The 27,393-nt window shown below is 40.9% G+C and overlaps 1 protein-coding gene across 3 annotated transcripts in view; it reads right to left on the bottom strand.

Annotated features, from left to right (window-relative positions):
- TRAF3 (TNF receptor associated factor 3) overlaps nucleotides 1-27,393 on the bottom strand; it is a 105,387-nt gene that overhangs the window by 43,046 nt on the left and 34,948 nt on the right. The window contains exon 2 of one of the 3 annotated variants that reach the window (XM_074326891.2): nucleotides 1,823-1,942. The exons of the other annotated variants lie outside the window; for them this stretch is intronic. The gene's annotated coding sequence lies outside the window, so the exon portion shown is untranslated. The remainder of the gene's footprint in view (nucleotides 1-1,822; nucleotides 1,943-27,393) is intronic. 3 annotated transcript variants of the gene reach the window in all.

Raw genomic sequence — 27,393 nt, 5'->3', positions numbered from 1 at the left:
ACTGGCGACCGAGTGCCTCAGCCAGGGGTGGGGGCAGGGCGAGCACAAGGCTCATAACACCAGCATGGGCCAGGGGGCTGTGTCCTACACAACTAGACTGAGAAACAACAGTTTGAACGGGGGCGGGGGGTAGAATCAAGATTTTTAGCATCACATAAAATTAAAAACTGTATGATCCTAAATTTGAAATAAAAACATCAGTATGAACTCTAGGATGTATTTGCACTTAAAAGGTGTATTTCCAGGCTGTCCACCAAGAAAGCCTGGGAACAATAACCAGCCCTGTGCGACAAGCTCCCCTAGTGCCCAGACTGTGGTCTCAAGATAATTTCTACAAAAGGGAATCCAAGCTGCTTAAGAGAACTAGCCAATGCCAGGTTTGGTGCAAACAAAGTACATGAATGGGAGACATCATGAATGTGAGACACACCAGAAAGCAAGGGAAGGAAGACGGGGGATCACTTCAAAGGACGAAGGGGGCCTCAGAGGCTCCACTGGCCAAAAGTGGCACAATTTTAGCATGTGCTATATCATAGTAATAACTGCAACGAATTAAAACATATCAAATATGTTTACATGCTTAAGTTGATAATGATCCTTAAAATAATCACCGGTCACTTACGGAATGGCTATGGAACAGAACGGATGACGAGAAAGAATGAGGCATTTGTGCTGCCTCTCCTATGTGCACTGTCCCTTAGGACAATCAAATAATGTGGGGCAGTTTCTCTCTGCAGAAGTATCTCAGTTCATCCCAGCAGAGTAAAGGAACAGTTCATAACAGCATCACTTGGCAGCCTCGAATGATGGTGAGCCCAGGCACCGAGCACCACCGGCCCTGACGCCACGAGCACCAGTGTGCTTCCTGCTGGGGGCACACAGAGCGGAGCCGGAATGGGACCAGACCACTAGATCTACTACCATTTCACAGGGAACAGAACATGTCCAATGGAAAGGGCACAAGTCAAAACGGGCAAACCTCTGACTTCAGAACAATTGCCTGGACTTTCGAGAAAGAAAATGCAAGGGGAAAAGGGATAGGGAGGAGCGATCGACTGATTAAGAGACTTAAATGACATATCAGCTAACTGCAATTGTTTGGAGCCTCTTTCAAACAAACTGAAAAAATGAGACTATTGGGGAAAACTGAATGGTACCGTGATTATGAATGAAAATTTAAATAGCAGGGTTTTACTGATACTCATGAAGTTATCAAAAATAGTTATGCAGTAAATTTCACTCTGGATGTAAACATTTCAAACCCATTTTATATTCATTTTAATGTTCTAACATATTAAAGAGTTCTTAATTTCAAATATAAAATGCCATTCAATCACAAATTAGAGATTAAAACACAGTATTTTCTTTTCGAACTCCTAGAGAAAGACAGGTAAGGAGCAAACAGTTTAAGATGTGAATAGATGCCCTGCTCAGCCTGGGCAGGCCTCCACCCTCAGCCATGGGCATCCTTCTAGGGAAGGGTTGGCCTCAGAGTTTGCAGAGGGTCGGCCCAAGGAGGTGCATGCCATTACCCCTAGTTTTCAAACCCATGAATCATTACTGGGTCATTGTACAGAATAATAATGTCCATTATACTCAAAGTTTAATGCTGGTTTCAAAAAAAATAAAAATGAGATCAGACACACACCAAAATACAATGCCACGTATGCAGAAGATACTGAAATACATCTGTCAGAGATAAAACTGCTAAGGTCAACAATGAGTAAGTTCAGGACGTTTTTGAATTTAATTATTTTATTTTTATGCAAAGTGAAATAACGGCAAAAGAAAGAAATCTATTACAAAATTTCTAGTGACATACCTATGTGTCACGCTGTAAGATACAACTAAGCTTGATCAAGGAGGAGACTTCAATAAAGAAAGCAGCGAGGAGGCAGTGTCAACCTTATCCTTCTTCAAATAATGTAGCGGAGTCCCTGACCTAGGAAGTAAGAATAATACTGGGTCAACTCGCATCTGGAAAATTTGGAAAGCTTTTGAAAATTGAATCTCAAAAATGTAAGTTTCTTTACTTTTTGCTATTGTAGGTTTATTGTATTTTTCAATTACAGTTGATATTCAATATTATTTTACATTAATTTCAGGTGTACAGTGTAGTTAGACATTTATAGAATTTATGCAGTGATCCCCCTGATTAGTCTTGATATTTAACTTTTTTTTTTTCAAAGAGGGCGCAGCTCACAGTGGCCCATGTGGGGATCGAACCAGCAACCTTGGTGTTATTAGCACCACGCTCTAACCAACTGAGCTAACCGGCCACCCCATCCTGATTAGTACCCACCTGGCACCACACAGTTATTACAATATTGACTATGTTCCCTATGCTGTACTTTACATCCCTGTGACTATTCTGTAACTGCCAATTTATACTTCTTAATCCCTTCACCTTTTTCACCCTGCCCCCCAAAACTCTTCCCACCTGGCAACCATCAGTATATTCTCTATATCTATAAGCCTGTTTGTGTTTTGTTTGTTCATTTATTTTGTTCTCTAGATTCCACATAAAAGAGAAATCATATGGCATTTGTCTTTCTCTGTGTGGCTTACTTCACTCAGCATAATACCCTCCAGATCCATCCATGTTGTCACACATGGTAAGATTACACTCTTTTTTATGGCTGAGTAATATTCCATTGTACATATGTACACTCTTCTTTATCCATTATCTATTGATGGGCACTTAGGCTGCCTCCACATCTGGGCCACTGTAAACAATGCTGCAATGAACATGGGGTTGCATATATCTTTTCGAATTAGTGTTTTAGATTTCTTCAGGTAAATACCCAGAAGTGGAATTGCTGGGTCATAAGGTAGTTCTATTTTTAATATTTTGAGGAACCTCCATACTGTTTTCCATAGTGGCTGCACCAATTTGCAATCCCACCAGCAGTTCATGAGGGTTCCCTTTTCTCCACATCCTCGCCAACACTTATTATTGGTTGATTTATTGATGATAGCCATTCTGATAGGTGTGAAGTGATATCTCATTGTGGCTTTAATGTGCATTTCTCTGATGATTAGTGACATTGAGCATCTTTTCATATGTATATTGGCCATGTGTATGTCCTCTTTGGAGAAACGTCTATTCCTTGTAGTATAGTTTAATGTCAGGTAGCATAATACCGCCAACTTTATTTTCTTTTTCAAGATTGCTGTGGCTATTTGGGTTTTTTGTGGTTCCATATAAATTTTAAGATTATTTGTTTTAGTTCTGTGAAAAATGCCATTGGTGTTTTGATAGGAATTACATTGAATCTATGTCAAATGCTTTTTCTGCTTTGAGTAGTTTGGACATTTTAACTATGTTAATTCTTTCTATCCGTGAGCACAGTATATACTTCCATTTATTTATAGCTTCTTCAATTTCTTTCTTCAATGTCTTATAATTTTCCAAGTACAGGGTTTTTTGTTGTTGTTGTTGTTTTTTTAATCTCCTTGGTTAAATTTATTCCTAGGTATTTTTTTTGATGCAATTGGAAATGGGACTGTTTTCTTAATTTCTCTTTCGGATAGTTTGTTATTGGTGTATAAACATGCAACTGATTTCTGAATATTAATTTTGTATCCTGCCAATTTACCGAATTCATTTATCAGTTTTAACAGTTTTTTGGTGGAATCTTTAGGGTTCTATCTGTATAGTATGATGTCACCTGAAAATAATGACAGTTTTACTTCTTCCTTTGCAATTTGCATGCCTTTTTTTTCTTGTCTGATTGCTATGGCTAGGACTTCCAATACTATGTTGAAAAATATGCTGAAAGTGGGCATCCTTGTCTTGTTCTTGATCTTAAGGAGAACACTTATAGCTTTTCCCCATTGAGTATGATATTAGTCGTGGGTTTGTCATGTATGACCTTTATTATGTTGAGGTATGTTCCCTCTATTCCCACTTTGCTGATAGTTTTTATCATAAATGGATACTGTATTTTGTCAAATGCTTTTTCTGCATCTATTGATAGGATATGACTTTTATCCTTCATTTTGACTATGTAGTGAATCACATTAATTGATTTGTGGATATTGAACCCTTCCATTCCAGGAATAAACCCCACTTGACTGTGTATAATCTTTTTAATGTATTGCTGAATGTGGTTTGCTAGTATTTTGTTGAGGATTTCGGCACCTATGTTCATTTGGGATATTGGCCTATATATACATATTTTTTTTAATGTTTTGGGTTTTGGAATCAGGGGTAATAGTGGCCTTATAAAATGAGCTTCAGAACCTTCCCTCTTCTTCAATTTTTTGGAATAGTTTGAGAAGGATAAGTGTTAATTCTTCAAATGTTTGGTAAAATTCACCTGTGAAACCATCTGGTTTAGGACTTTTTGTTTTTTTTGGGGGGAATTTTTTGACTACTGATTCGATTTCTTTTTTTTCTTTTTTTTAATTTACATGCGGTGACAATTGTTAGTAAAATTACATAGTTTTCAGATGTACAATTCTGTATTACATCATCTATAAATCCCATTGTGTGTTCACCACCCAGAGTCAGTTCTCCTTCCATCACCATATATTTGATCCCCCTTACCCTCATCTCCCACCCCCCACCAGCCTTATGCTCTGGTACCCACTAAACTATTGTCTGTGTCTATGAGTTTTTGTTTCTCATTTGTTTGTCTTGTTCTTTTGTTGTTTTTGGTTTATATACTACATATCAGTAAAATCATATGGTTCTCTGCTTTTTCTGTCTGACTTATTTTGCTTAGCATCAGACTCTCAAGACCCATCCATGTTGTCACAAATGTTCCTATATCATCTTTTCTTACCGCCGAATAGTATTCCATTGTGTATATATACCACAACTTCTTTATCCATTCATCTATCAAAGGACATTTTGGTTGTTTCCATGTCTTGGCCACCGTAAACAAAGCTGCAATGAACATTGGAGCACACGTGTCTTTATAGATAAGTGTTTTCAGATTTTTTGGGTAGATACCCAGGAGAGGGATTGCTGGGTCATATGTTAATTCTATTCGTAATTTTTTGAGGAACCTCCACACTGCCTTCTATAACAGCTGCACCAGTCTGCATTCCCACCAACAGTGTATGAGGGTTCCTTTTTTTCCACAGCCTCTCCAACACTTACTATTTGTCTTGATGATAGCCATTCTGACTGGGGTGAGGTGATATCTCATTGTGGTCTTTATTTGCATTTCTCTGATGATTAGTGATACTGAGCATTTTTTCATATGTCTATTTGCCATTTGTATGTCCTCTTTGGAGAAATGTCTCTTCAAGTCCTCTGCCCATTTTTCAATTGGGTTGTTTGTTTATTAGTTGTTGAGTTTCATGAGTTCCTTGTATATTTTGGATATTAGCCCCTTATCGGAGGCACTGTTTGCAAAAATCTTCTCCCATTCAGTTGGTTGCCTCTTTATTTTGTCGATGGTTTCTTTTGCTGTGCAGAAGCTTTTAAGTTTCATATAGTTCCATTTGTTTATTTTAGCTTTTACTTCCATTGCCTTTGGAGTCAAATTCATAAAATGCTCTTTGAACCCAAGGTCCATAAGTTTAGTACCTATGTTTTCTTCTATGCAGTTTATTGTTTCAGGTCTTATGCTTAAGTCTTTGATCCATTTTGAATTAACTTTGGTACATGGTGACAGATAACAGTCCAGTTTCATTCTTTTGCACGTGGCTATCCAATTCTCCCAGCACCATTTATTGAAGAGGTTGTCTTTCCTCCATTGAATGTTTTTAGCTTCTTTGTCAAAAACTATCTGTCCATATTTATGTGGTTTTATTTCTGGGTTCTCAATTCTATTCCATTGGTCTATGTGTCTGTTTTTCGGCCAATACCATGCTGTTTTGATTATTGTAGCCCTGTAGTACAAGCTAAAGTCAGGGAATGATACCTCCAGTATTGTTCTTTTTTCTTAAGATTGCTTTGGCTATTTGGGGTCTTTTGCGGTTCCAAACCAATCTGATGATTTTTTGTTCTATTTCTTTAAAAAATGCCATTGGGATTTTGATGGGGATTGCATTAAATCTGTATACTGCTTTGGGTAATATGGCCACTTTAACTATGTTGATTCTTCCAATCCATGAGCACGGAATGTCTTTCCATTTATTTGTGTCTTCTTCAATTTCTTTCAAAAATGTCTTATAGTTTTCAGCATATAGGTCTTTCACATCCTTGGTTAAGTTTATTCCTAGGTATTTTATTCTTTTTGCTGCAATTGCAAAAGGAATTGTTTTTTGTATTTCTTTTTCTGAGATTTCATTGTTAGTATATAGAAATGCAATGGACTTTTGTATGTTGATTTTGTAGCCAGCAACTTTACTGTATTCGTTGATTGTTTCTAATAGCTTTTTGGTGGAGTCTTTAAGGTTTTCTATATATAGCATCATGTCATCTGCAAAGAGTGATAATTTAACTTCTTCATTCCCAATTTGGATGCCTTTTATTTCTTTCTCTTGCCTCATTGCTCTGGCAAGGACTTTCAACACTATGTTGAAAAGCAGAGGTGATAGGGGACAGCCCTGTTGTATTCCCGAACGTAGAGCAAAGGGCTTCAGTTTTTCACCATTAATTATGAGATTAGCTGAGGGCTTGTCATATATGGCCTTTATTATGTTATTTTCCTTCTATACCTATTTTACTAAGTGTTTTAATCATAAATGGATGTTGTATCTTGTCAAATGCTTTTTCTGCATCAATTGATATAATCATATGATTTTTGTCCTTTATTTTGTTTATGTGATGTATCTATCACATTGATGGATTTGTGGATGTTGAACCATCCTTGTGCCCCGGGGATGAACCCCACATGGTCATGATGAATAATCTTTTTAATGCAATGTTGTATTCGATTTGCTAGAATTTTGTTTAGGATTTTTGCATCTGTATTCATCAGAGATACTGGTCTGTAGTTTTCTTTTTTGGTGTTGTCCTTACCAGGTTCTGGTATCAGGGTAATGTTGGCCTCATAAAATGAGTTAGGGAGTACTGTCGCTTTTTCAATTTTTTGGAAGAGTTTGAGCAGGATTGGTATTAGATCCTCTTTGAAGGTTTGATAGAATTCACTAGCGAAGCCATCTGGTCCCAGATTCTTGCTTTTTGGAAGGTTTTGGATGACTGATTCAATTTCATTACTGGTGATCGGTCTGTTTAGATTTTCCAGTTCTTCATGGTTCAGCCTTGGAAGGCTATATGTTTCTAAGAACTTGTCCATTTCTTCTAGGTTACTGAATTTGGTGGCATATAGTCCTTCATAGTATTCTTGGATGATCCTTTGTATTTCTGTGGTGTCCGTGATAACTTCCCCTTTTTCATTTCTGATTTGGTTAATTAGTGTCTTCTCTCTTTTTATCTTAGTGAGTCTAGCCAAGGGTTTGTCAATTTTGTTAATCTTTTCAAAGAACCAGCTCTTTGTCACATTAATTTTTTCTATTGTCTTTTGGTCTCTATTTCATTTAGTTCTGCTCTGATTTTTGTTATTTCCTTTCTTCTGCTGATCTTGGGTTTCACTTGTTCTTCTTTTTCTAGTTCTTTAAGGTGTAACATGAGGTTATTTATTTGCGATTTTTCTTGTTTCTTGAGATAGGCCTGTAATGATATAAATTTCCCTCTTAAAGCTGCTTTCGCTGCATCCCAAAAATTTTGGTAGGATGTATTTTCATTGTCATTTGTTTCTATATCTTTTGATCTCTCCTCTAATTTCTTCTTTGACCCGGTCGTTCTTTAAAAGTATGTTGTTTAATCTCCATGTATTTGTGTTTTTTCCTGCTTTCTTTTTGCAGTTGATATCCAATTTCAAAGCCTTGTGATCAGAGAATATGCTTGGTATGATTTCAATCTTCTTAAATTTGCTGAGGCTGATTTTATGTCCCAATATATGGTCTATACTTGAGAATGTTCCGTGTACACTAGAAAAGAATGTATAGTCTGATATTTTAGGATGAAGTGCTCTATATATGTCAATTATGTCCATTTCATCTAATGTGTCATTTAGGGCTGCTATTTCGTTATTTATTTTCTGCTTGGATGATCTATCCATAGCTGTCAATGATGTATTTAAGTCCCCTAGTATAATTGTGTTTTGGTCAATTTCTCCCTTTAGTTCTGTTAGTAGCTGCTTGGTATATTTCGGTGCTCCCTGATTGGTGGCATAAATACTGATGACTGTTATGTCTTCTTGTTGTATAGTCCCCTTTACCACTATGAAATGTCCATCTTTGTCTTTTGTTACCTTTTTCACCTTGAAGTCTGTTTCATCTGGTATCATTATGGCTACACCTGATTTTCTCTGGGTACCATTTGCTTGGAGTGTCAATTTCCACCCTTTCACTTTGAGTCTATGTTTGTCCTTGTAGCTGAGATGTGTCTCTTGGAGACAGCACATGGTTGGGTTTAGTTTTTGAACCAATCTGCTACTCTCTGCCTTTTTATTGGTGACTTCAGTCCATTTACATTTAGGGTGATTATTGATATGTGAGGATTTCCTGTCATTCTATCTTTAGTTTTCTGGTAATGTTGTGTCTCCATTGTTTCTTTGACTTTTTGTTGTTGTCTATTGTTTCTGTGTGGTGGTATTCTATGATGTTTCCCTCTGTTTCTTCTTTTATTACAGTATATATTTCAATTCTGGATTTTTTTTGAGTGGCTACCCTTAAGATTATGTAAAAGAAAGTTTGATATTTAGAGTATTCCATTTTCTTCAGCACGCTTACTTTCTTCAGTCCCATATTCTGGTTCAGGCCTTTACTCTCCCCCTTTTTATGTTTTGGTTGCCACAAATTGTCCCTGTTGATGGTGGTCGAATAGCCTCCTTTAGTATTTCTTGTAGTGCAGGCCGTGTATTAGAAAATTCCCTCAGCTTCTGTATGTCTGGAATGATTCGATTTCTTTAATAGTAATTGGTCTAATCAGATTTTCTGTTTCTTCTTGATCCAGTCTTAGGAGAGTGTATGTTTCTCAGAATTTATCCATTTCTTCCAGATTGCCCAACTTATTGGCATACAATTATTCATAGTATTTTCTTATAATTCTGTATTTCTGTGGTGTCAGCTGTCACTTTTCCTCTTTCACCTCTGATTTTATTTATTTGGGTCCTCTCTTTTTCCTTGATGAGTCTGGTTAAAGGTTTACCAGTTTTGTTTACCTTTTCAAAGAACCAGCTCTTGGTTTCATTGATTTTTGTATGTTTTTTTTAGACTCTATCTTATTTATTTCCGCTCTGATCTTTATTTCCTTCCTTCTACTCACTTTGGGCTTTGTTTACTGTTGTTTTTATTTTTCTAGTTCCTTTAGGTGTAAGATTAGATTGTATAAGATTTTTCTTGTTTCTTGAAGTAGGACTGTATTGCTATGAATTTCCCTCTTAGGACTGCTTTCATTGTGTCCATAGATTTTGGGTCATTGTGTTGTCATTTTCATTTGTCTCAAGGTATCTTTTAATTTCTTTCCCGATCTCACTGTTAACCCATTCATTGTGTAGTAGCATGTTATGTGTTGTATCTGTCCTTTGATTTTTAAATGACAGCCTTCCTGGGTAGTTTTGGTTGCACATCCTTGCTTTTCATCACCTTGAATATTTCCTGCAAAGTTTCTGTTGAGAAACCAGCTCACAGTCTTATGGGATTTCCCTTGTAAGTAACTGCCTTTCTCTTGCTGCTTTTAAAATTCTTTTTGTCTTTAACCTCTGTCACTTTAATTACCATGTACCTTAGTGTGGGCCTCTTTGGGTTCATCTTGTTTGGGACTCTCTGTGCTTCCAGGGCGTGTAAATCTATTTCCTTAACCAGGTTAGGGAAATTTTCCATCATTATTTCTTCAAATAGGTTTTCAATTCCTTGTTCTCTCTTCTCCTTCTGGTACCCCTATATGTGAATATTGGTACGCTTGATGTTGTCCCAGAGGCCACTTAAACTCTCCTTTTATGGCATTCTTTTTCCTTTTTGCTGTTCTGATTAGGTGTTTTCTACTACCTTATCTTTTAAATTGCTGACGTGATCCTCTGCTTCATCTAATCTACTGTGATTACCTCTAGCATATTCTTCATTTCAGTTATTGTATTCATTCCTGACTGGTTCGTTTTCTATCTCCATTTTTATGTTTCCTATCTCTTTGTTGAAGTTCTGAGTTCCTTGAGCATCCTTATAGACATGTTTTGAACTCTGCATCTGGTAGATTGCTTGTCTCCATTTTGTTTTGTTCTTTTGCTGGACCTCTGTTCTGATCTTTCATTTGGGACACATTTCTTTGTCTCTTCATTTTGGCTGCCTCCCTGTGCTTCATTTCTATGTAAGAGGTAGATCTGCTATGCATCCCAGTCTTGGGAGAGTGGCCTTATGTATTAGGTGTCCTTTGGGGCCCTGCAGTGCAGTCTCCCTGGTCACCTGAGCTGGGTGTTCCAGGTGTCCCTTGTGAGGGCTGTTTGCCCTCCTGTTGTAGTTGAGCCTTTATTGTTGTTGGCACATTGGCGGGTGTGATTGACCCTCAGGCTGACTGGCTGTAAGGACTGGTCATAACTATAGCATACGAGCTGCTGTGTGGTGGCCGACTCCATGAAGCAGGATTCAGCCTAACAAACTCTGGTGCCTGAGGGGGCCTCTAGGGGGCCACTATGGGTATCAGGTGGTGCTCTGTTGTGGTCTGAAGCTGGCTACCAGGTGTGCTGGTTCTGGAGCCCCTTGGGAGGGTTTCTGGTGCAGGCCAAGGTCAGCTGCTGCCTGTGACCAGGCCAGGACTATCTGGTAAGAGTTACAAAGCAATCCAAGGTTAGTAGCTGCCCATGCTGGACCTGGAGGCATTTGGGAAAGGCCACGCTGTGAACGGAGGCTGGCTGCCTCCAGTACCTGGCCTCGGAAAGCTCTCTACAAAAGGCACAGGACAAACTGAGGCCGGTGACAACCTGCCTGGGGCCTGAGGATCTTTGAGGTGTTTCAAGAAAGACTGCAGCGCGGGTCAAGGCTGGCTGTCTGTTGCCGAAAGAGCCCCTGGCGGGTACCAGTTGGGTGGAGCTCGGTCTCAGGGAGTCACCGGGGTGGAGCAAGTGGAACTCACCAACCTGATGCAGACTTGACCTGGCCATGCAGGGGGAGGGTTCAACCCAGGGACAATGGCAGCTGTCCCTTCAGCCCTCGTCCTGAAGCCACAAAAGTCAGTTTCTCCATGTATGTCTCTGGTGCCTCCCAAGCTGCTGTCCCTCCACTGGAGCCCAGGGTAAGTGCCTGCCAGTGAGTGAGTCTGTGCATGGGCCCTTTATGAGGACACTTGGGTTTCCAGCAGCGTTCCATCTCACCCAGATTCACAGAATGACTGCTGGTTTTCACAGCCATATGTTGTGTGGGCTTCTCTTCCCAGCACTGGTACTCTGGGCTGGGAAGCCTAGTGTGGGGCTGGGACCCCATGGTCCTCAGGGGGTACCTGTGCAGCTGAGATAACCCTCCCAATTTTCAACAGCCACACGTGACTGTGGGACCAGCCTGTTTCTTGTTTCTGCCCCTCCTACCAGTCTCCACATGGCTTCTTCTGTATGTCCTTAGTTACTGGACTTTGTTCATCTAGACTCCAGGCAATTTTCAGTGATGGTTGTGCTATAGTTTATTTGCAATTTTGAGGTGGCTGTGGGAAAAGGCAAGCTCACACAGCATTTACCAACTCCACCATCTTGACCAGAACCTCAAAAAATGTAAATTTCGAAAAAAATGATCAAGTAAGAAGTTTAAGATAAAACATTTTTAACCACTCTATATAAACATGTGCTTTGAATTTTCCACATTTTTGAGTTGGACATAAATTACAAAGTCTGAATATATTCAGAGCATTTTTATTTTAAAATCACTTTTATCGTGAAGTATTACATACGAGGTCAGACAAGTTCGTAAACTCATCCTAAAAAGAAGTACTACATACCTCACTGCTGAATATCACTACGGTTACCTTCGAAGTACTCCCCTTGGGAAGCTAAGCACTGACACCAGCACCTAATCCACCCTTCAAACCAATTTTGGAACTCTTTTTCTGGAATGGCCATCAGAGCTGTCATTGTATTACCCCTTATTGCCATGAATGTCATCAAAATGTCTTCCTTTCAATATTTCCTTTATCTTCAGGTAAAAAAAAGGAGTTATCGGGGGCTAGATCAGGTGAGTAGGGAGGGTCTTCCAATACAGTTACAGTAGTACCTCGGTTTTCGAAAGTCTCCGTTGATGAACATTTCGGTTTATGAACACTGTAAATTTTATGGATCTATGGTATCATTAGATAGTAAAATTCATGCTAAATTTGTAGTTTTAGGTGTTGATTTTAAAGGTCTGGAATGGATTAATCCATTTTGCATTACTTTCTATGGGGAAATTGTGCCTCAGTTTTCGAACATTTCAGAACTCGAATGGTCTTCCAGAACGGATTACATTTGAAAACTGAGGTAGTACCACTGTATTTGTTTACTGGCTAAAAACTCCCTCACAGACAGTGCCGTGTGAGCTGATGCACTGTCATGATGTAAGAGCCATGAATTGTTGGCGAAAAGTTCAGGTTGTCTAACTTTTTCATGCAGCCGTTTCAGCACTTCCAAATAGTAAACTTGGTTAATTGTTTGTCTAGTTGGTGCAAATTCATAACGAATAATCCCTCTGATATCAAAAAAGGTTAGCCAACATCGTTGCAACAAATTCGTGAACTTAATCGTCAGACCTTGTATATACAGAAACACATAGGAAATATGTATGTACAGTTTCATAAGGTTATTACACAAACTCTAGTTCAACTGCCATCCAGACCAAGGTTACTGCTGTAACCCCCAAAAGGATGGATGCTGCGCTCTCATCCCAAACCCTGTCCTCCCTCTGTAAGTAACTACTACCCTAACGCTTATGGTTATTTCCTTGCTTTTCTTAGATTTATCATGTAGGTATGCACCCTGATAGTTTTTTTTGCCAGCTTCTGAATTTTATATAAACAGAATCACACTGTATGTAGTCTTTTGTCCTGCTCCCCCCATAATTGTGCTGTACCTGTCATTTATTTTCATTGCTGAGTAATATTCTGTGTAAATATACCACAATTTCCTTATTTATTCCCACATCCCCTGGGTAGTTTCTGCTTTGGCGCAAGTATCAGCACTTGGTGCAAGTGTCAGCACTAGTAAGATCCTTCTGGTACAGCTATCTTAAGCGCTTAGGCACGTTTCTCTGGCGTACATACCTAGAACGTGACTGATAGGTTAATGAATAAGTGTGTACTCACCTTTGCTACTTGAAGCCAACTATTTCCCAAAGCAGCTGTAACAATGTACACTCCCGCAAGAAGGGATGGGGGAGTTCCTGTTGTTCACCTTTTTCAACAAGACTTGTCAGGCCTTTTAATTATTTTAGATGAATGGCTGTGTAGTGGTAGCCTAAGAATTCTTTATTATGTAGAATTTTATTATTATTTTGAACAAAGAATTCATGTAATTCTACATCTGTCAATTGCTGCAATGGAGATTTAATTTTGCAACTAAGCCTTCGTTCACTTTTCCAATGGTTACTGCACTCCCAACTTCTCACCAGGCGTAACTCTCCACTCAGTCCAGCAGCTGCCATGGACACTGACTCCAACCCCCAGGCACAGGGGACCTGTGTCAGTCAGGGCTACCAATAGGAGCATTCTGCTCCATGGCCAGAGTTAGCTCATCTCTGAGCACACCCAAGTCAAAATTAAGGAAGTCTTTTCTTCTTCCTCTGGTACTTAAAGAGACTGTTCTGTTCCTCTTTCCCAAAGAACTTGAACATGAGCTCATAGATCTGGCAACTAGGAGTGAAGAGCCTGTATGAGAATACTGCAAACATGGAGGAGGACGCTGGGGAAGAAACTGGCCTACCTGCAGCCAGCCCTACTTCAGATTCTTCAATTAGGTGATCAATCAATCCTCTTTTTTACCTGTGACAGTGAAGGTCCAGTTATATCGGAAAGAGCCCTGATACAATCATATATTTAAAAACATGACATTTAATCTACTCAGGAAACTACAGGTCAATTAAGGTAATATACAAACACACACATGCCCTCAATATTTTTCATTTATATTTTGTAAATCAAAACAGTTTATCACCCAAACTTGGACTACAGTTCTTTTCAATGGCAAATTAACTCTGTTTCTTTAGCAAGAGAACTAAAAATTAGTAGCTGTAATTTATTTGTCCTTATTTGTTAAAAACACTTCACTAATTATACTACCCCTGTTGAGTTTTAGTAGGAAGGTTGTGATAACCTCAAAAATGAACTAGGTTCAATATATGGTGATGGAAAGAGAACTGACTCTGGGTGGTGAACACACAATGTGATATATAGATGATGTATTTCAGAATTGTACACTTGAAATCTATGTGACTTTACTAATAATTGTCACCCCAATAAACTTTAATTAAAAAGAAAGAAAAATTGTGCTCGCTTCGGCAGCACATATACTAAAAAGAAAGAAAAATGAACTAGGACATGTTCCCTGGCTTATTCTGAGGAATAATTTGGGTAAGAGTGAAATTATTTCTTCCTTGGAAGTCTGGTAAAATTTAACAGTGAAGCCATCTGTGCCTAAAAATTTTTAATTACTGATTCAATTTTTAAAATGATTATAGGGCTAATTAAGGTTTTCTATTTCTTCTGCAGTTACTTTAAATAAGATGTATGCTTCAAGAAATGTGTTTATTTCATCTAATTTTTCAAATTGACCAACATGATGCTATTTCTAGTAACATTTTAAGATATTTTTATAGTCTACTGAATCTTTACTGGTTTCTTTTCCTTTCATTTCACTAATTGTGCCTTCTCTTTTTTTTAATGTTATCAGTCTCACCAGAGGTCTTCAATTTTATTAGACTACTCAAAGAACCAATTTTTTATTTTGTTGATCTTTTCTACTATAAATTTTCCATTTGATTAATTTGCTCTTATTTCTATTATTTTCTTCCTTTGGGTTTTTTTTCTATTATTTTTCTAATTTTTAATTAGAATGCTTAGCCTATTAATTTTGTACTTTTCTAAGGCTACAAATCTCCCTCCATGTACAGCTTTGGCTGCACACTACAAGTTTTGATATATAGTATTTCCATTATCACCCAGTTGAAAATTTTTTCTAACTTCCATTATATTATCTTCTTACACCCATACTTAAAAAATATTTCTTTATATATTTAAACTTTTAAGGATTTTATAGTTATCTTTTTGTTACTGATTTATAGCTCAATTCCACTGAGGTCAGAAATTATAATCTGTATTATTATAACATTGCTTTGAAATATATTGAGATTTGCCCTATAGCCCTGTATTGTTCAATTTTTACAAATGTCTATGTATGCATGAAAATAAAGTACATATATGTTGTAGTTTCTGGATAGAATGTTATTTATATGTAAATCAGGCCAAGGATATTGATTCTATTTAAAACACCTGTACTTACAGATTTGGGGGGAGGGGGGTTTGGTCTGGTTATTCTATCAATTAATTACTGAGAAAAATTTCCATCTGAACTGGAAATTTCCATCTAAACTGAAATGGAAAATTTCCATTTTCCTTCTACTTCAACTTCCTTTAAAATTTCTTGTAGTGTAGTTCTGCTGGAAATAAACTGTCAACTTCCATTGGCCTAGAAATTTTGAGTTGACTTTCATTTATATCACTCTGTTGTCTTCTGGCTGGCACAAGTTCTGACCAGAAGTCTGCTATCAGTTGTATCTTTGTTCCTCTGTCTTCTTTCCTTTTCACCGCTTTTTAAGATTGTTTTTCCTTTTTATTACTGGTTTTTCAACAATTGGATTATGTGGTACCTTGATATGGTTTTCTTTGATTACTCTATTTGAGGTTTCTGATCTTGTGATTTATAGTTTTCATCAAATCTGGACATTTCAGCCATTATTTCTTCAAATACTATTTCCATTCCCTCCTCTTCTTCTGGAACTCCACTTACACATATTTTAGAACAGGTGATTTTTGACTCAAAGATCACGAATACTGTTATTTTGTTCAGTTTTCTTTATTTTTTGTGCTGTATTTTAGATAGTTTCCATCGTTCTGTTTTAAAGTTCACTCGTCTTTCCTTCTGTGGTGCTAATTTGTTGTCTGGCTTCTCTCTCCCTGCCCTGTAATGTTGAAACTGTCTCAAGGCCAGGATTGGCAAACTACGGTCTGAGGGCCAAATCTAACCTGCTGCCTATTTTTATAAATAAAATTTTATTGGGACACATCTACACCCATTCATTTATATGGTAGGAAAGCAGCCACCGACAAAGGCAGAGTTGAATAGTTGTAACTCAGACCTATGGTCTGCAAAGGCTAAGATATTTACTAACTGGTCTTTGAGAGAAAAAATTTGTGGACCACTGTTCCATAGCATAAGCTGGAATGTCATAGGGCTCATTTCATTTGTTCCCTTTATTTCAGGGAACACAGTCCTAACCTTCCTGCTGATCAATGTTTGAAAACTGCTGCTTCATATATTTTGTCTGGTTTCCAAGTTGGTTACGACAGGAGTCAGGTTTGAGACTAGAGTGAGGTGAGTGAGGCACTTGCCTCAGGTACAAATTTTAAGAGAGTGACAAAAAAGTCATCAATACAGACAAAATCAAAATTAATGAAAGAAAATCCATGAGAAACAAAATATTAACATTTTGATTAAAGACAGTATCAGTAACAGTGCTGAGCTAAGCTATATTGGAGCTAAGGCAAAAGGAAAAATCATTAATACTAATCCTGTATTTAAAACTTGATTTTTTCCATCATGGATTTTTTTCCCATAAAATTTGATTTTTTTAAGTATTGCATTAAGATGTCATTAACCTCAATTACTGAGTTTTCTGGTGCCCCTTTAAATTCTGCACCTGAAGCAAGTGCCTCAGTCACCTCACCCTAGTACTGGTGGAGAGCAAATCTGGTCCCTGTTATTTCATCAAGACGGAAATGGAAGATTCCAGGAACAAGTTTCTTGGTAAGCAGAATTGCACCAATGCATCGTAACTACTCGAGTTTATCAGAACTGGCAAATTAAATGTTTTCTCAGAGATATCTCAGAAACAGAAAAGGCTTCAATGTGACACGTTACGCTCTAATTACTTCTATTTGCAACTAAAGGTCTTATATTTATGAGTTCCTACACATACCCACTTTGTAGATAGGAAAATACTATATAAAAATGTCAGTATATGCCACAAAGATATTGTGACTCTAAAACAATACTGTCCAGTAATTCTGTAAATTCAGATGATATATTTACATTATAAGGTATTCCAAAACAGCCATGCTACCTGCTACCAAGTCAATTTACTGATTGTGTCTCCGAACATAATAGTTCAATTAAAAGCAACTCAACCAACAAACCTCCTTTCCTGATTCTGTAGGAGTACCAGCCTTCTGAAATTAGTCAGCTCATTTCCCAAGTATTTCCAGCTCTCACTCACTCCTCTCTAATAAATGTGGTAAGAAAGCACTGGGCAAGCAAGAGGACCATCTCACCTACGTGATAATAAAAGGACTTCTACACAGAAGCCAATCTCTACACGCATATTCTCTACATTGCTCATTTTATTTTTCAAGGCACAGGTGCGGGAAAATGTTTTCAAAATAACCAAAAAAAGACTTTTGCTTAATTAAAATTTTTACGGTATTAAGTTTAGTGGAGAAATAAGGACTATGAAATTACGTTATAATTTTTAATGAAGAAACAGTCTAGAAGACATAACCTCAGCCACTCCCTCCCCATCTGGCCTGGCCTTGGGCGTCTATCCCGTACCCTCCCGCTTCCTTCATCCCGAGGGCAGGCCTGCAAATACGCTCCACTGGCCGCACTCCTGCGTTTTTGCTCCTTCTCTCCCACTCCCTCCAGTCTTGTCAAACACGTCATCCTCAAGAATTCCATTCAAGTATCTTGACATCTACTATTTACACTAACCCCCGTGTTTCACTAACCTGTAGGGCAGGGATCACGCTAGATGCAGCTCTGTATTCCCCACACATACACTCCAGCACCTAACAAGGTGCCAGACACTCTTAGCAGACACTTGCCTTCTGGGGAGCTAAACTCCTCTAAGCATCTTTCCACAAGCCTTCCCTTCCCAGTGAAAGTGACGCTCCCCCAACCCTAGTCTACACTGTAAGGTCCCCACTGTGACACTTACAAGCCTGTACTGGCCTTGCTTCCTCCTGTCTCTCCCACTTGACTGTGTGTGAGTTTCCTGAAGACAGCAATGCGTCTTCTTCAGGTGTGTATCGTCGGCACTTAGAAAGTATTCACCACACAGGAAGCACTCACTACATATTAGTCGTAGCTATTGACCACTCCTGGAGTTCTTTCTTCCGCACAATTCTCTAACGCCTTTTCTCCTTCATCCCCTCCGTGATAGAGATGAGGAAACTGGAACACAAAGGTTCAGCAACTTCTCAACCTTACACTTCAGTAGCGGGAGAGTGGTCTGCCTCTCGAGCCCACGGCCCTGAACAACTGTCTGTGACCAGGTGTGACAGCATCAGCAAGCCATGCTCAGGGCTTAGGATGTCACAAAATCAAAAGAGACGTATGCTGTAAAATCAGATTTTCCATTTGCATCTCAAATGATCTTCGAAAGGTCACCCAATGGTCCAAACCTCTCCTTGGACTGTTGAGGAACTAAGACAAGGACATTCAGCAATTTGCCCAACGTCAGAATCACCAGGACCGAAACCTGGGTTTTAAGGACTAGTGCGCCCTCCAAAGAGACTTGGCTACAGTGTTTCTCTCGATGGTTCTGACACCTGTAAATTCAAATCCTGGGCAATAATCTAATTCTTTATCAAGAAGCAAAACACATACCTCAAAATTACAGAAACATACCTCCAAATGCCTGCCAGATGCATTTGTCCCTTTTTAAAGCCAAGCACCTTTTATTGTTTGACCTTCGGCACTGACACTTCCGGGGTTTGTTTCTTCCCTCAGGACTAACACACGACATTCACAGCCAGATGCACCAAAGACAGCACCTGTCGCTGAACCAGGTAAGGCCATTTCTGACTTCAAGGGGGTCACTGAGAGCTTGCAGAGGCTAAAATAAATTTTCTCACATCATTTACATAGTAATTTCCTTAGTTTCCGCTACTTTAATATGAGAACTGACTAGAATTATTTAGCTTTCTTTTGAAAAGCATTAGCCAAATGGATCTGAACAAAAAGGAGGAAAAGAGCAGGTTAAGAGTGAAATGACTACCCCATGCTACTGGGTAATAGTTAAAAACTATTCTTGGGTGAAAGAAGCCATATTCTGGATCTACAATGTAATGGTAAACTTAGTTTTGTTTTTGGCACTGGAATAGATTTCTCTGAAGTCTTATTCACCTGAAATCATGATCAAACATCCCTTACCTCGGCATACTTTAGTCCTAAAATACAAACTATCAGACATATTTTTACATATTGGTAGAGTCATGTTGAAAAGTAACGCTATCTAGGGTATTCTTTCTAGGATCTCTTTGAATTTAGTATTCTTCATGCTACGTAAACCCCGCAGAATAAATCTCTTCCTAATCAGATGTGACCCCATTGCTAAAACTGCTGGGCCCATTAGCACAGAGCTCACTATGTGGCCCCCTACTGATCACATGGTTCTAACTGAAGAGCTGTAGGAGTGGGAGACCTTTCCAGGTCACCCTCAAATGTTCATCTAATTGGCCTTTCAAATAAATTCTATTCTGCAATGTTGGCTTTTGCTTAACATAGTTGATTCATTGCAGTTCACTCAGTGAATTTAAAACATTTGTTACACAACATCAAATTTCTTAGGGTTCCCCCAAAATTAATCACTATTTTGAACATAAAATATTCTACTGTCAACACGTTTTCTATGAATAAAATGGTCACATTAATAAAATCTTCTACTGGAATAATGTGAAAATGAAGCTTTATTTGTAGGTAGCAGCAGTCTGTTAAAGACCCCAGATCGACTCAGCAAGCCAGGAGCTCCCAGAAGGGCAGCGCACGAGCACCGTCCGCTGTGGCCCCCACTGCCGCTGTGGCCCCCACCGCCCCTGTGGCTCAGCCCCAGAGGGTCCAGGGCAGTTGGGACCAAAGCTAGGCTTGTCTGACCCCGGGATCCATCCATCTCTGTTCACTCTCACAAGTGCCTGATCAGTATTTTTGAATGACAGCAACCTTGCCCCACTCTGGTACCTGTCATGAGGAAAATGGAAGCGAATTTCCTATGAATTAACGTGTCAGAAGTACTGGGGCAGGTTTTACTAGTTTCTCAAAGCTACCTCACTGTCCTCAAAAATCTCTTGAATTAGAAAGACACTTGAATTAGAAAGACCATTTAAATTTGTTAACCCTCACGATTTATTCGTTCACTGACACGAAAAAGAACTTGAGGGAAGAGCAAACTAAGGAAGGACCCACTGAGGACATAAAAAGTCACCTGTTCTTAGTGTTTTCCTACCCCCTGCAGGAGGGAGAAAATAGAAGTAGTCAATCATTTGAAAAAAATAGTAAGTTAGTAATAGAAAGATTTCTTGGTTGAATCAGAAAACACTTGAGGGCTGGCCTGGTGGCTCAGGTGGTTGGAGCGCCGTGCTCCTAACACTGAGGTCACCGGTTCGATTCCCACATGGGCCAGTGAGCTGTGCCCTCTACAGCTAAGATTGTGAACAACAGCTCTCCCTGGAGCTGGGCTGCTGTGAGCAGCCAGGGGGTGGTATGAGCTGCTGCGGGCTGTTGTGTGCCACTGTGAGCGGCCGGCAGCCAGCGAGAGCTGCGGAGAGCTGCTGTAGGCAGACAACCGACGACCAGCGACCAACTGCCTGAAACACCAGCATGATGGGCCAGGGGGCTGTGTCCTACACAACTAGACTGAGAAACAACAGCTTGAAGGGGGGGAGGCAAAAGAAAGCGGCGGGGGGGGGGGAGAAAACACTTGAGAACTTCGAGACGGTCTTATAAAGGGTCGACGCAGGTCATCACAACCACCTCAGAGGAAGACTCTGGTCTCTGGTGCTCATTTATTCACACTCAAAAAGCATTCTCGTGCCTAGTCTGGGGCAGGCACTGTGCAAGGCAAAGGGGACAGGACAGGAGCCCTGCCTTAGAGATCTGACTGTCTGCAGGGAAGGGGACACAGTACAAGTAACTGTGTGTGTGTGTGTGTGTGTGTGTGTGTGTGTGTGAGCACGTGACCTGAAAACTACTGAAGGGAAGCACACACATGGTGAACCCACCAAATGACACCCATCTATGTGGGTACACAGAAGGCCTCCCTAGGGAGAGATGTCTAAACCACAATCTGAAGAATCAATAGAAATTAATTATTTCTGTAATTTACAGATTTTAATATTATAAACATAGGTAAATGCAGTAAGAAAAATCAAGTGTTTAAAATGTGCCTTAGTATTGAACGTCAATTCAATATCTTATTTTGTAGGTTATTTATATAGGGGGAAATATCCCAAAACAATTCTAGGATATTGAACTTTCTGCTGTAGTTCTGCTTGATGTTAATTAGTACGTACATATACATGCACACATACACTAATGTATATCAACCACAGGGATATAAGCATATATATATATATAAAGGTATGTATATATAAAATAAATGTCATACTGATAAATATTAGTGCTTGATAATATTAATTGAAGGAGTGGGGTTTTGGCCAGAGCTTAGAAAATGTGTTTGTCAAAAAAACACTTTTCTTGGTGGCCGAATGGCTCAGTTGGTTAGCGAGTGAGCTCTGAAAAACAGGGTAGCTGGTTCGATTCCCACATGGGCCAGTGAGCTGCGCCCTCCACAACTAGAATGAAGGACAACGACTTGGAGCTGATGGGCCCTGGAGAAACACACAGTTTCCCAGTAAAATTTAAAAACAAACAAACCACTTTTCTTCCCACATTTCTTTTCCAAGCAACAAACTAAACTTTTGTAGCAACTCACTTCCTACATAAATTACATTTCAAAAATATCTGTATTAAAGGTAATACAAGAGCTGTAATAACCCATAATAGATGCTTTGTTTTAAATTATCATAATCAAAACTTCAGATGAGCAAATCTAAATGTAGGAAATAAATTTGCTTTATGAGATTTGCAGTTGCAAGTTGTAAGAAACCATACCACTTACAATGAGGCATGACAAAACTCTGCAGTGCTATTAGACCTTTTCAAAACCCCAGGCAGAATAAAAAGGGAAGCAATACTTGAGCCTGTGGGTGCTGAGTTACGGTGCTAGCTAAGAAAGACTCCTCATACTCCGGGCAACAAGACCTATGCTGAGCTTGGAGGGAGGTCGGCCCTGGGCCAAAGGGAGAGGCAGGCCAGGGCCGGCCAGGCGCCCGCGGGAGCGCGGGACAGGACCCTGCGACCTGGGCTGACACTCACCTCTGCACCCTGGGGCTGGGTGTCAGTGGAACAGAGGGCTGAGCAAGACTACTTGAGGTTTTAACATTTCACAATCTATGTCTTCAATAGTCTAGAGTATTGAAGAGGCATCTCCTTGCGGGTGGCAAACTCCAGCCCCATCCTAACCCTTTCTCTACAAACGTTTCAACTCCATCTGCAACTCCATCATCACGCAACAGTAGAGTAACTCAGGAAATAGAACCACCTCGTTATGTGGATGTCCTACGGCTGAGCACGACAGGGAAGCATGTAAAAGGGGAGTTTATTCCAATCTGAGGGTCTGAAGACGGTTGCAAATTAATCTTCTTAATGAACTTGCCTGTGAAATGACACTCTGCAACATATGAAGGGCTCATCTATGTGAAAATGTGTCATTTTTAATTGAATATCATTTTTTGGACATGTCAAGATACTGTCCTCCTTCAGTTAATTTTTATTCTAAGCCAAAGAACAATTTTAATGAGATTATACTATTGAATTGAGTTTTAGTTTATCACCCGCTTTAATACCAGCGCCTGATTCACTTCCCATAAGTTAGTGAACTTCTACATCTGGATTTGAATGGTAAGAACAGAGAATGTGCTGGTTTTTCCCCTGGGGTTTTATCTCATCTAAACTACCCAGGGATCTAAGGCCGGCTGTGTGCTAAGGCACTTGCTTTGGGGACCTGGTTAAGTTAGACTCTCAGGAAGGGCTTCTAGGTCACATGATTCCTCAGATCAAGATTAATCAGTGTCCCCACGATCTAAAAGAAGACAACTTTCTCCACCTGGAAGGTTACTTCGAAGACTCCTGATGCATTTCTCTCGTGAGAAAGATCATTTAATCATCTCTCACCTGAGTAACAACACAGTGGTCTTGGGCTCTTTATACAGGGCCAAAGGGAAACTTCTGAAGATTGCATTCTTGTCTCATTCTCACCATTCCAGGTTTTCCCCCAGTTTACCACCTGCCTACTGAGCAATGGGGCCCAGGTGCTACTGGGCCTGCCCTCTGACTGGCCTTATTCCTTCTGTCATCTTTGCCCACCATCCCCAAATCTGTGATGGCTCTATCACTTTTCAGGGTCCCCAAGTTATTCTGCTATTTACTGGGTTCCTGTAATTTCTAAGCTGAGATCCAACAATGAGAAATGTGCCCTCCTGGAGATTTGGGGGATGGGGGGGGCTAAGTACTGTGAGAATGCCCTCACTGCCTCGTAACCTGAGCAGAGACAGGCAGGACAGAAGACCAGGCAGGTGGCCCAGATGTGCTCGTCTAGGCCAGGGGCAGGCAAGCTACGGCCCAGCGTTCTGTAACGCCTTTTACTGGAACACAGCTCATGGGTTTACACACTGTCTACCACAGAGGAGACACAGGACAGCCCGGCACAGCCTAAAACAGTCCCTGTCTGACCCCTGACAGAAAACATGTGCTGCCCCCTCGTCTAGGTCGTCAGCAGCCCCCACCTCTTTGGGCCGTGCCCTTGCTTCTGCCCATGATGTCAACTTCTGCACGGAAATGAAACAATGCACCATGGGAGGCATACGGCGGGGGAAGGACGCAGCAGCGGGTCGTGCAGCTGAATCCACCTGTGCTCAGCACACGGTGCTCCCTTCTCCTAGAACATGGACACCTGCCCAGAGGCCCTTCCTGTTTGCAGCCCGGTCTCCGTCCCTCAAACCCTCTCCTTCCTGCCCGCTCCATGGAAACCCAGGGTACAGCTCACCTCTTAGCAAAGACTCAACAGGAACTCCCGCACGGGACAGACACTTCAGAAGTGCTGCAGGCAAACCCGAGTCACTGCCACACTGTCATCGTGGCTCTTCAATTTGAATTCCTGCACTCAGCAACCACAGCCTACAAGGGAGGGCTGGGCTCACAGCACCGGGTTAACATAATGGAACCCTAATCTTCCATTTTTATTCGGCTGTTGAGTAAATTAGATTAAGAGTCCGATGATGACTTCGAGGTGATTGAAATGTTCCGGATGCACAACGGGAATACACTGAAAATACTGACCGCTACCCTGTAAGGGTGGTGCTCACAGGACACAAGTTGTCCTTCAAAAGTGGTTAAAATTTTTTAAGGCGCATTATCCATTGATTTCTTATGCTTTTACCTCTAGAGTGTAATAAAACACCACCGCAAACCCTGGTGAACGGAAACACTAAGGATTACAGTAACCAGAATTCACAACAAATCCCTCCAAATGCAGGGCATGAGCCACCACTTGTCACGTTCACGGGTTCTGTGGGCTGTGACCTGAACAGCGGACAGCGCTGACAGCACGTCTCTGCTCCAGGGTCCGGGACCTCAGCTAGAAAGTGAGAGAAGTGGAAAGCCAGGATCACGCATGGGCCACTCACTCACACACCAGGTGGCCGCTGGCAGGGGAGCCTGAGGGCCCTGCCATGTGGGCTTCCTGAAGGAGCTGGTTGGGCCTCTTCACAGCATGGCGTCTGGCTTCTCTCAGAGCAAGTACCCCACAGAGAAGCCAAGCAAAAACTGTACCTTTTAAAGACCTAGCTTGGAAGCCACGTAACGTTTCTGCCATACTTTGGAGTGAGGCGGCTGACAAACCTGGCCCAGGTTCACAGGGAAGGGACAGAGACCCCACCCCCACCCCCTGGTCAGAGTTCCTCTGTGAGAATACACAGGATGGGAGATGTCACTGAAGCCATTTAGGAAAATAGTGTCACCCCAAGTAAGTCCTACTGTAACATCGCCATCTTCTTGAAGACTGGCAAATCAAAATTCTGGGTTAACTGGCGTCTAGCTAAAAATCAATCTGTATTTAGAGCGTTATAAGCTGAATCTCTTATTACTTGTAATAAGTTGTAACTTGTGAGCTGCACCTACTAGTACTATGCTGTTTTGTTTTAGAAGATAGAGTGACCTTGATGTAAGAGGTGATCATTTTGGTTCCCACAAACACCCCTACTCCCTATGCCGTGACCAGGGGACACGGAGCTTCTCTGGAGATGCCCTGGGTTTTTTATCTCTAGCATGTAGACTGTCTGCACGCTCAGGCGGCACCAGCTCTGTGCACAGGACGCTGGTCTTTCATCACCACCGACCAGAAGGGCAGAGGGCATGCCCTTTCCCCTCCCGGAAGTCTCCAGCACGCTGAGTAGTTCAATAAATGACAGAAGAAGGAAGAGGAGGTATGAATTTTTAAAGTTATCAATGAGACAGCTCTATTCCTGTGCTTATGAAAGACGTCTCTGTGATCACGGTAAAGCACAAACAATTAACTGAGCAAAAACAATTGTCCTGGAGCAGCCCCTTCTGTCAGGAAAGTCATCCTTAGGAGAAGGCAGGGCCAGGGGCCTCTCTGACCCTAGATCTGGTTCTGACGGGCTCTGGACCCTTAACTCAGTGGCGTAACTTCTTTGGGCCTCCGTTTCCTCAGGGATCGAATGAGATGAAGCTGCTTCCCGAGGCCTGCGGGAGAGTCACTGCAATGTGCCCCTGAGGTGAGCCTGAAGGCTCAACCCACCTTCAAGGGTAAAATGTAAACTGCATGATCTGAACGTAAGAGAATGAATTCTATACGAGTGTGGAATGTTCTCCTGGAACCTGGCCAGGTCCTCTCTTCAGAGCTACTCCCTCCCTCTGCAAGCCACCATCGTCCCCAGGGCCGCCTCAGACTTTGGTCCCCAAGGCAGCCAGGCTGTCTGCAGGCCTTTTACAATATATTAACAAACAGATACTTCAGTCCCATGCAGCCAAGGTATCAATATCATTTAAATGCACAAGGGGGACTGGTTTTCAAAGAAACTATGCCACATAAATTTCTAACAAACAGCAAACAATCCTGTAGTAATGAAGAAACAGGCCTTTGCTTGTTATTTTCGCAGATTGGCATTTGAACACGGCTTTCTCCCCCCAGGCATCATGGTATCCTGGAGCAGACAAGGGCAGGGCTGGCTCCCAGAGGGCCAGGCTGTCTCAGAGGCCTGAGTGTGTTACTGGGAAGAAGCCCTTCACGTGGACAGAACGCCCTGCAGGACCACACCCCACACGGGCTGCAGCACACAGGCCGAGGAGCTGGGCGAGTATACACACACAGGCTACTTCCCCAACCTGAAGTTGAAAACCACAGTCCATCTCTCAACCACAGTCCGTTGCCAGGAACCAAGAGACCAAGGCAGATGTCACCAGAGAAAAAAACTGAGCTGAATGGACAACTCTGGCAAGGAAAGAGAAAGGATGTGCTGCACAAGGGAAGCTGAATTTATTTACGCTAAGAGTGAATGTGGGCTCTCAGCTGGCACATCTCACTTAAAACACCAGAAGGCTCAGATCCCATTCATAAGCTTTTCAGAGTGCATGCAGTTGCCATGGTAACCCTGCCATTACATTTCTTGGCGTTGGACATATAAATTGCCACCCATAATGCAATTAATACAGTTTGGGGCCACTGACTCATAGCAAAACAAATCTGAGCTCCGTCTCTCAGCCTCCCTCTCAGACAAACAGAGGAGCAGCTTAGAGGTAGGACGGATTCCCCCCAGGATAAGCACAGAGCTGCACACATACAGAAACGCTCCTCTGAAAGCAAATAAGAACTAAGGAAATCAGACTTCATCACCCACCACCATATGGCTGAGATTTTGTAAAGCAACATGTTCCATGCCAGGTTAAGGAAATTGGCATTACTTAAGTTAAGGAAACGAATAAATTACATCCAGATCGATGTCTCTGGAATTTGACCATGTTTTAGCAAGTAAAAGAAAAAACAGATCTCTTTAAAAAATATTTTCAATAATTTATTTTGAGGGCAGGTGCCAACACTAAATATGACAACTGTTCCAATGTCCAAACTGTCTTAATAAGAAACCAAAGTTTTATTTCTTAGGTTCAAAAGAGATCTACTCAGTCACAATTCTTCACCTTTACTAGGGATATCCGTAAACACTTAAAATCCACATTCCGCACGATTTTTCAAGTCCCTTACCTTCTCATGAGCCCCCGTGGGAACAGAGAACAGGATGAGACGGTGCACAGCGGCGGGCGCTCCAGCCCCGTCCCGGGGAGCCCACTGCACCGG

Source organism: Rhinolophus sinicus, chromosome 3, assembly GCF_057876585.1.
Source record: "Rhinolophus sinicus isolate RSI-liver-muscle chromosome 3, RSI-T2T, whole genome shotgun sequence".
Taxonomy (NCBI): Eukaryota; Metazoa; Chordata; class Mammalia; order Chiroptera; family Rhinolophidae; genus Rhinolophus; species Rhinolophus sinicus.
Note: the sequence above shows the minus strand (reverse complement) of the source record. Positions and strands in the feature narration are given on the sequence as shown.